We start from the raw sequence: 11,827 nt of genomic DNA on the forward strand, positions 1-11,827 counted from the left end.
AATTACATAATCACATACTAATTATGTGGGAGGGAATAAAGAAATCAAATCACAATAATTTTATATCTACAACAATGAAAAATGTCACATAAATTGTGATCAATAAGTCCTATAAACTCTTACCACACTGTAGTTGGTCTAATAACCAAAGAAGAGCTCTTGGACTTTTCCTCATTGTTAGATTCAAAATTTGAATCTTAAAGCTAACACTTGGAGGTAGAAAAATAATCTTATAGAAAAATACTATAAAATAACCTATTTATAACCCAGAAGCCACTCAAGTACGCAATCACCTAATATAGACTCATTGCTAAAGTTAAATTAACGAAAGTCCTAATTTTTTTTTAAATTTGCCAACAAATACTAACAGTTACAATACGGCTTTGTGCTGATACGAAGTCTTGATTTGTGGTTCATCATCTTTCCCTTACACTTTCCTAGCTTTTCTAGACATGGCTTTTATTTTCATATTTTTCTATGCAATTTCCAGGAGATTAGATGGATTGAAATTCCTCTGTTCACTTTGTCTTTTGAACTAGCTTTCAAATCGTGTAAATTACACATTAAATCTTCAAATTATTCTTGGGAAGGCTCTGTGTCTTTTCTTTTAAGCCAAAAAAAAAATGAAAAGCATTGCTTCATTGGCCAGTAATTCCAAAGTTTCACTAGATCTCCATGCTTTAGTAGCTTAATTAACTCCTCAAATTAATATATTGCAAAGTAAATAATACCCCAGCACTTCTTTTTTTGGCATCTGACAACTCATCAGTTGAAGAAAATTAACAAGCAAATGATTGCATGAACTTGAAAGGAAGACGAGCTGTGTACATTTTACTGTTTTAGTATGGGTTCATCGGATAAAGAAACTATATTCTTTTTTTTTTTGATACTAAAGAAACTATATTCTTTAATAGGTTGAAAATGTCAAATTCGTTTGTAACTATGTGGGGACACTTTGGGTTAATTGCGAACTATCAAATTCAAATTCAACATTATAGGCTTAAGAAAACCCTGCAAGGATTTGGCTTCTTTCCAATGAATTCTCTCCATTTCTTGGCGTGCACATTTGGATGCATGACATGTATATTTATTTATTAGGGAGGGATATGATCATTTTAAATTTGACTAATCCTAACGTTTGTTCATAAAAAAATGAAGAAATTATCGTGTGGAATTAATTCCACTTTGTATCCTTTAATTATACTTAAATTTTCACTTTAGTCCTTAAACTTTAAAATAGGACATTTTAGTCCCTAAATTATATAACTTGTTATACTTTAGTCCCTAAAATATATAACTTATCCATTTTAATCCCTAAAGTATGAAATTTATTCTAATTTAGTCCCTAAAATATATCCACTTAGGCATAAAATCTGTCTTACTTCATTAATGTCTGGGACAAATTTTATAGTTTAGAAACTAAAGTTTCACATTTTTAAATTTAAGGACTAAAGTAAGAGTTTAAAAATATTTGTAGCATTTTTCGATGCTGTGTCTTCCAATAATGCTGTCCGGAGTGCAAGGTAGTATAAAAATAGTCTCCATAATCTGTAGTCAAAAGTTTCCCATTAATTTTTGCAAGACCCACAACATTTGGCTTTCCCACAAAGCATGAATGTGAGCCTCTTGTGCTCTGTTTGTCAACGAAAATTTGCTACAGCTCCTTTTGTTACCACACTAGTTTTGGGCGCCACGCACCGCGTGGCTGTGCCCAGGATAAGCTTAACTTACTTATTTGTTGCATTTGAAGATCCACAAAATTCTATTTTCTAGAGCTGATTGGACAAAAATTTTACCATACAACTCCATAAAATTTCCAAAAAAAAAAAAAGAAAAAATCATCTTCACATAATGAAAATCAAGATAGGTACATTTGTCAACTCAATTGCTAGTGAAGTATTTATAAAGGAAATTTTAATATACTTTTCCATTTCCTGTGCCATGATTCTTTTTCGTTTCAAACTTTGCATGTATGTGTGCAATAGTCCCCACCGCAGTTTCCTCCTTCCTCTATTCTCCTCTTCTTTAGTCGCAATAGCAAGCTCCCTCTGTTTTTTGAGCTCCCTAATCTTCCGAAGAGGATAGGATTAAAATTTTGTCTAAACCTCATATTGTAACCAATTCCAACTATCAACAGGAAAGAAGCAGTACATATTTACTCACCTGCATATGCACACAATGTTCAAACGCAGTTTGAAATTCCCAGTTCCCGTGAGAGATAGTTGATACAGGTCTGTATATACACAAAAAGGTTCAAATGCAGTTCAAAATCCTTTCTATTGTATGCTCTCTCTTTGAGCTAAAGATAATTTTCGCTCTTGACAAGCAAGTCCAAGGTGATCTTCAATTTGCTCCTTCACGGAAGCTCAAAAGTTGGAACCAAGCTTACAAGATCTGGTGAAGGATACTGTGACAGCCTTCGTAAGATATGAAATGTTAGGCATGTTTCATTTCTGCATAAAAGCTGCAGCAGTATTCTAGTCACATACTTAACCATAAGCAAGAAACAAACTTCCTTGCAGAGTTAGTCGATCCATGTGCAGCTCATAAGAGCAAAATTGTTCCCAAAAACAAAAAAAAACAAAAAAGAGCACTGTGAAAGCAAGAAACTATCATTGCATTTCCAAAAAACTAAACAATTGAAGCATGTTTTATAGCAAGATAAAGGATCATTCTCCTTGTCTACAAGTAGGGTCTTTTCTCTGCAATGTGAGTAGGGAAGGCCTGAAACACGTTTAGTCCCTTCAATATATCCTATTTGCAATAGCTGCAGAAAGGCAATCAAGAGCTTGAATCTCACACTGCAAATCCCATCGCCAAAATTTTTCTTTTGACCAGGAAATTACATTTAAAAGTTTCTTACCCTCTAATCATGACTATATTAAACTCCAATTCAACACATCATCTTTTAGCTACTAATTAGAATCCACCACAGAAAAAGAGGAAGTAACAAAACTTCCAGCAAATTAATGTAAAATTCCTCTATTTCAATAACATTCTTTTCCAAATTTCCTAAAAAAATTTTGATAAAAAACCATAGAAAATCTCTCCATACAACATGGATAAGCAAGTAAGAGGAAACCTGCTGTGCAGTTATAAAGTTCTCAAAAAAGGCCCAGTTTGTATTTGAAACAGTGGTTGCAGAGCATTGAATCATCTCTAATGTCCTAAATCCTTTGACTTCTTTCTTAAATCCAAACAATATAAAAAATTCATCATCTTTTCACTTCTAAGCTAACTACTAAGCTAAAAGCTAAAAATAATATGCCAACCTAGTTGATTCAATGATTTTTTTTCCCAAATTTGCAATAGCTTGAGCTCAATATATCATATTTCTTCAACAATACAGAGGGTATATCATTATAAAGCTGGGCAGTCATAAAATATACAATAGCAGATGGATATTGCTTTGTACTTGACAGGTTGTCGAAGCCTATGCAATAATAAAACCTGCTCAAACTAAAATTAATTTCTGTAGATAGCGGTAAGCAGGGTCGAATCCACAGGGACTGGGAGTAATTGTTTCTTTTTAAATTCACAATGACAAGGGGGGTGTTTTTATCTCAGAGGTGACAATTTAAGCAATCCAACTAAAAGTAAATTAATAAAAAATAAAATAGCCAACTAGAAATTAAATAACAATTTACTAAAATCGAACGAGTGATAACTAAGGATCTAACCAAGGAATAACTTCAGCAATGGTTCACCTAGTTGATCATTGAAGCAAAGGCAATTCCAATTATTCATCAATAAATAGGTTATAACTACCAAACAAGCGATGGCAGTCAACCCCTCCTTACTGTGTCGGTGATCAAGGTACACCTGTTAATCACTACTCTAATTGAGAAATAATCCTAGGTACGCCCATAGAATTTAATTCCCCAATTGCCTTACGTATTAGAGGAGCCATATTCTAACCAAATAACACACTACCAGGGTTATTTTAGATTAGCCCGCGTATTCCCCTGACACAAACCTAATCATGCCAGTTGTCACTATTTTAGAGCAATTAAACAATTACGGATTTAATGCCCTAATTGACAATAGATTACCCAATCAACTAATTATCTGGATCCAAGACAATCAATTAATTAAATAACCATAAGCATAGCAATCAAGAAATGTGCGGATACCAATAAATAAAAGGAAAAGATTAAATTAAAACGATCTCACAATTTTTAGGCGAACCAGAGCCTTCGTTGCTCCTTGACTAGAGTGGTGAAATTAGTTCATGTTTGATGCGAAAAACTCGCACAAAGGTGAAGAGAAAGCAGCGGCCATCGTCTTTCGAAATTGGGAAAATTCACTTCATTTGAGCAATCGAGGAAAACGAAAACTACAGAGGAAAGTTCAATGCTTCCCCTTTGTCCTAACATCCGAGGGAAGCAAAGTACTAAAAGACAAAAAGGAAAAGTCAAAGAAAGCAACTAAGCTCCTGACATGCGCAGGAGAGGTCCTAGTCAAAACTCAAAAGCCTCCAAAGGCAAAAGGAATCCCAAGCTAAGCTCCAGCCATCCTCTCCTCTGGACACTTTTTCTAATTCCTATCTACTGTCTACTCTAATGCTTGCGGCGGCTCCCTCCTCTGGAGAGGAAGAAGTGACACCAGCCCTGCGTTCCTTTTTCTTCTTTTTATACTGTCTTTCGTGAATTATTAAATAGGACTTGTATTTTTTTATTTCAAAAATACCCCCGGACGCTTGCCCTTTGAGCTCTTTCCTGATAATCATCAAATTGCCTCTTATTATGGTATTTTCGATCTACTTCCTGAAATAAATGTAAATTATGAAAAGTGTGTAGAATCTAATAATTAATCCATATCAAGTCAGGTAATAGGAGAAATTAATAATAAAATAAATGACAAAATTGCAACCTATCAGTACTTTCCAATCTTGCTAGCACAGATGCATTCCTCGATGCAAAGGCCATGTTTTTTTCTACTTTTGTTTTTATTCAGATATGAAAGCTCTCAACTTACACAATGTCCATGCTTTTTCAACTCTTAATACCATAAGAAACAGAAGAGGAAAAGAGAATGCAGAGCTATCCGAAGTGATATCTTATCATTGTTGTAGTTCAATGATCAACTAACTTCAAAAACTCCAGCAACATTATAACAACAGAAAAGTCAAAATGTGCCTAATAACTTCAAAATTGCTGTAATTTAAAACAATTATAAAGCTGCGACTGAGCTCGTTGGTACTAAACTTGACTGGTATAAGTTCACTTAATTTTCATAGATAGGAAGTTGCATCAGAAGTATAGCAGTCGACTCTAATGAAATCATATGATCCTTTAACTAATTGTTCTACTCATGCATGAATCTTGGAAGCACAACTCTCACAAAAGCTGTAATGATGAACTGATAGTCACCAATAATTTTGCAATCCTATTATTTATATTAAAAAACAGAGTGAATTTAATAATGGAAAATTCGTACAATTACACCACACCTTCCCTAAAAATCACGAATACTGGAGCCTGTTTGGCACCCTAGTTTTTTACCAAGTTTTTTAGCTACTAGTTTTTTAACAACTTTTGCTACAGGAACCCCCAAAAAACTTTTCAAAGTTTTTTACCTACACACTTCAAAAATCTATACACAAAAAATTTCTCAAAAACTTTTCTTCCTCCCTCACCCAACCCACCACACTAGACACCGCCTCCACCACCTCTCCCAGCGCCGGTAACCTCAAAATTTTTTTTTGAATTTTTGAGTCCTTCACCCTAAAAAATTTATTATATATATTATATATTTATTTAAACATATTATAAATATTTTATTTTATTTAAAATATATTTATATAAATATTATATACCATATAAATTAATATTAATATAAATATGTAATTATAAATTTATATATATTATAAATTATATATTTAATATATATAATACATATTATATATATTGCACATTTATGTATATATATTTATGTATATTTATATACAATTATATTATGTATTATGTATAACATAATACATTTATACATAATATTAACACACAATATTAATTATACATTTATACATAATACTAATATATTTATACATTTATATTAATACATTTATACATAATATTAACACACAATATTAATTATACATTTATACATTTATATTAATTATATTAATACATTTATATATATTTATATATTTATAATATATTAATTTATATATTTATATAATATTCATTTATAATAATACACAATTATTACATTTGTAAATATATTTGTATTATGTATTATATATAATATAATACATTTATATATTTTTATATAACTATATAAATATATTTATTTATAAATGTATTATAAATGCATAAATATATATAAATATTTAAACAATAAAAATTATAAATTATAAACAATATTAATTATACATTTATACATAATATTAATACATTAATACATTTATATTAATTATATTACAGTTATACATAATCATCATATATATTTATAAATTATAATTTATACATTTATATAATATTCATTTATAATATATACATTTATATTAATTATACATTTATACATTTATAAATATATGTATATTATGTATTATATATAATATAATACATTTATATATTTTTATATAAATATATAAATATATTTATTTATAAATATTTATAAATGTATTATAAATGCATAAATGCATATAAATATTTAAACAATAAAAATTATAAATTATAAACAATATTAATTATACATTTATACATAATATTAATACATTTATACATTTATATTAATTATATTAATACATTTATACATAATCATCATATACATTTATAAATTATAATTTATACATTTATATAATATTCATTTATAATTTATACATTTATATTAATTATACATTTATACATTTATAAATATATGTATATTACGTATTATATATAATATAATACATTTATATATTTTTATATAAATATATAAATATATTTATTTCTAAATATTTATAAATGTATTATAAATGCATAAATGTTTAAAAATATAAAAATTATAAATTATAAAATACTCAAAAATATGTTTTAAAAATACCTCTAAAAATAATCCAAAAAACGTCTACAGTAACATTTCAAAAACTTCTACAAAAAAGTTTTTCACCTTACAAAAATTTCTACAAAATTTTTTCAAAAACTTCTACAGTGCACTACAGTAAAATTTTAGACAAACTCCCAAAAAACTCAGGTTCCAAACAGGCCCCTGATTTCTAGTTGCTGGACAAAAACCAATAACAGCATCCATTACTACCAACCCAAAGAAAGAAGTTGATCATATGCTAAACTTTCGGTAAATAGCATTTTTGTGGATATATAACCCCCAACGCATCATTGGGAAGGGCTATTTGAAATAATCTAATGTAGAAAATTGCAAGAAAAAGCAATACCTGTTCTGTGATGTCAAGGCCCAACATTGAATATCACCACAGGATTAGATTTAGAAATTAATTTTGATACCCAATATCCTATACTGCCTTTGATTTTTAAACTTTATCAACATACCAAAGTAAAGTTGGGAACTTAGCAAAATCATGCGTGAAAAGGCTCAGTATTCAATGCCAAGAGGGAGGAATAGTACCATGGCTGCAATCCAGTTGCATGCAAGTGAGGGGAACTATTAAATTTGTTCCCATCTCAGATCTGCCATCCGAGTTGCCCTGCCATGGAATGGGTCCATAACCTCCATGCCTAATACATAAACCACTACAAAAATAGCATCATAGCCGGCATTATGAATTTTGCTATAACACATCCCATGGGAGGCGGTTTGGATATAGAATTTAAGTTGGATTAGGTGGGTGAAAGGGAAGAAGGAAATTTCTCAAAGGGATAAGCTCGTTAAGAGGATAGAAGGACAGAGTACCGGATTAGTAAAACACATGAAGGAGCAACAGGAGGTGGTGAAAGCAAGAGGTGGGCGCTTGACGGAGAATGCAAAGAAGGCAAATGGTGAGTCCAGAGAGATGAGAATTAGGCAGCTGCTGCCACCAGGTATTGTATGTAAAAAGTGGGAAAAAAACATGTGGCATTCTCAGCCCATGACAGCAAGAATGAAATGGGAAAATCAAAGCAAATTTCTTTCTGTTGACCAGAAGACCCTCAAATAATGGAGCAGAAAATCGAGAACCCCCTTCAAAGACCACGAAATCACATTGAAACCAGACAAAACTATTGCCCCTCATAAAGTCAATATTTACGTTGAAACCGGACGAAAGTCACTCTTCAAAAGAGATCCCATTATCTCTTGCAATGCAAGACAAGCAAAGGATACCTAGCCAAATGTTTTCCCGAGGGCAAAATAAACGTCCGCTAACCGCTTCAAATCATGTATCAGGGAATTCAAAAAAAGCCAAGTTTCCAAATCACCCCTCTAATAAGCGAATTTAACAAAGAAATCGGACAAAGTCTTTACCCTTAACAAAATCCATATTTACAATTAAACCTGCCTAAAAAGTACTGTTCACAACAGGCATCGACACTTTACATATAGTTATGATATGATATGATATGATATAAAAGATGGCGTGGCACTTCTGCTCCCATTATCTTCTTATAATCTGAAAATACTAATTCTAGTTTTATCGAGTAATTGACATCTAGCTTTGAGTTTCAAAGTACACATTAAATTCAAAAAAAAAAAACTTTTCATTGTCTGACCTAATAATTGTAATTATCTGCCCCCATAAACTAGTTAATTTTTTGCCCACCTCACTTTCCTTTTTCACTAACTAACAATATTGAAAAGAAAATCAACATGGGTTTGTGCCAGGTATTATCTACTGAAATTTTTGTTATAAACAAATGAACCTGTGCTTCATGGATCAAATTGGCTAAAATGGAAATGCGCAATAGAAGTTGGGAAAAAAAGAGTGTTTTTTAACGTGCATTGTGGGAAAAAATAAAGGTTGAAGTTGAGAAGTTGGTTGAATATTGTAATATTCGTGGAGAAATAAACACGATTTTGCATGGTACTACTGTTTCCAAAAGATACTAGCATTGAACTTGTCATTTTATAAGAATAAATCTCCAAAAAGTGAGACTTGTAAAAAATTTTTTTTAAAAAAGTGGTATTTTTCAAAATTCTTCCAAACAGTAATAAATGGATTTGATGAATGTAATGTTTTATCAAAGAAGCATTCACAAAGTACGTCGTTTCAATTTGAACCATCGTAATTCACATTTTTGCATGATTAATTAGTGGAAAATCTTTCGATTTGTGAAAACATAAAAATTAAATGATTACATACAATTAAACTGCTAAATGAAAAGACAAAAAGTGAATTATTTGCTAAAGTGCAGTTTTTATAGAACAACAGCAAATTTTTGCCATCTGGCAGTGCAAAAGGATGCTTACTATGTTTATGTCTTTAAATTGATTCTTGAACGCTCGAATCATCATTTTGATACAACAATTTATAAAAAGAAAAAGAATCGTGAAAGAGAGAATAATTTATCGAGTACAAATGATTAAGTTGGCCAAGACTTTCTAATCAGTGCAACCTTCAAGGTACAATAAAACTATAAAACTCCACAATCAAAAGCAGAATTTCTAGTCTTTGGCTGCTTTCACTATTCCCGTTTCTTTATAATGTTCGGCTAAGCAGATGGACAGTTTCACAAAGATTGATGATACTTTCACACTCTTTAAAAATATTTTAGAACACTCTTTGTTAATTTTAGATAAAAAGTAAGCCTGTATAAAATACATCATAAAAGCGTTCAAGGAGTTATTTTTTTTTTATTTTGAATGCACACAAAATGGAATAACTTGTTATGCAACCTCTATTGTACTATATATTGGCCCAAAATTTGCTAACAGAAAATGGCAAATAATATGTTGCCACAATTCAATTTCTACTTCCACAGCAATTCTTGTTTAAAAGGACAAAATTATCCCTTTCAAGTCCAAATGTACTTGGAAGGGCAATTTTGGCAATTCATTCAATAATTGCCGTAGAAATCTAAGATATAAAAGAGAGAGTTGGGTCATGAATAGTGCCATTTTGTCAAGCGGTTATGCCGTTATTTTTGTGACTTTGAGGGGCGTTTTGGTCTTTTGCCATTCGGTGGCAATGGCTCTGCTGGAAATTCGCGCTGACAATTTTGGTATTCGGTGGCAGTGGTGAGTGGACCGGTTATCCAGTAATTTTCACCAACTTTGAAGGCATCTGGTATTGTTGGTGGGGCAAGAAACTTGTTGGCATGGTTGGTGTGCGTTTACTTTCCTTCTCCAGGTGTGCGTTTCCTTTTGCGAGCAAAATTCATAGATACTAGGCTGGCTTCTAGTTAACCGTCAGATTCTACGAAATATATCTATCTAAATTCTAAATATATAAAAGGGAAAGTTGGGTAATAAATATTTCCATTTTGGTCAAGCGGTTATGCTGTAATTCTTGATGGATTTCTGGACTATTTTCATCAATTGAATCTTTTGTTGGTTTCCAACTGGCACAGTGAAATAAATTTGTTTGCAAAAAATGCACACATAAGTGGATGCTGCAGTGTTTGTCTAGCATGTTCAACAATATATCTTCTTACTGCACAGTTCCCGAAAATTGAGCCAAAGGGAAAAAATAACAAGTCCAAGATTGTCATCATATAAGTAAGCAAAATCGGTTAAGATGCAATAGGTTTCAACTAAAAATGGTTTCTAATTCTTTAGCTTTTTCAAACGTACAATTAGAAGGATATATATTAGTCTATATATACATATTTAGTCTATATAATTATTGAAAAATTTTAAATTCCCTTATTTTTATTATTATACTTTTCATTCTATATATATATTCTAAACATGAGCTTACTTTTGTCTTCTATGTGTGCTAGATTATGAGTCTATTTCCTTTTTAAAAAAATAATTAGTTTGTTATTTTACTAATATATCCATGTTTAGTGTATATAAAATTATTATAAAATTTTTAACATATTTGTTTTTCCTAATGGCTCTAAATTGCTGTAAATTGAAAAGCAATGTTGTGTGCTAATCTTTTTATAATATTTATTTAAACATGTAACATTAATTAGATTATTTCTTACATTTGAAAATTAAAGTACTCTTTGAAAAATAATGTAATAATACATGTCTTTTACTGTGGATTAATGATCTAATATTAATGGAAAGAGAAATAGGCCTATATTTATTGAACTTAGTGAGTAATAGAGATATACATATCTAACAATATAAAAGAAAAAGTTGCCCTATGCACAATGTTTTTTTTGTCAAGCTGTTATCCTGCGATTGTTATTGGATGTTAGGGCTATTTTCATCAATTGTCTGTTTGTTTGTTAACAATTACTATAGTTTTGGTGCATTTATCGGACATGTTGATTGAATTTGTAATTGGTGGTGTAAAAAGTGAAACCTATGAAAGTTGGTTTTTTGTGGTTAATTATTTGCTTTTGAAGTGTTTTGGAAATGCAAAATTACCTAAGAAATAATTGATAAATTGTTGTTGGCTTTAGTGACTTTAAAAATGGCTTTTATTACTGTGACATGAAATAAAATTGATAAATGTCCTGTAAATGCACAATTATTGAGGAAACAATTAATAAATTATTGTTGGCTTGACATGGAATAAAATTGTTAAGTGGTCTGTAAATGCACAATTATTGAGGAAACAATTAATAAACTATTATTGGCTTTAGTAACTTTAAAAAATGGGTTTTATTACTGTGACATGTGGTCATTAATTTTTATCAATGTCAAGTGCTTAATTGACTTTCTGGATCCCCTATTTTTTGTGTCAACAATGATTAATACTCTTTGGGAATGATTCACTGTACAATTTTCTAATTATCCTGATCCAAATGCAAAATGGTTCCTTGTACAATTTTCTAAT

Source organism: Coffea eugenioides, chromosome 2, assembly GCF_003713205.1.
Source record: "Coffea eugenioides isolate CCC68of chromosome 2, Ceug_1.0, whole genome shotgun sequence".
NCBI lineage: Eukaryota > Viridiplantae > Streptophyta > Magnoliopsida > Gentianales > Rubiaceae > Coffea > Coffea eugenioides.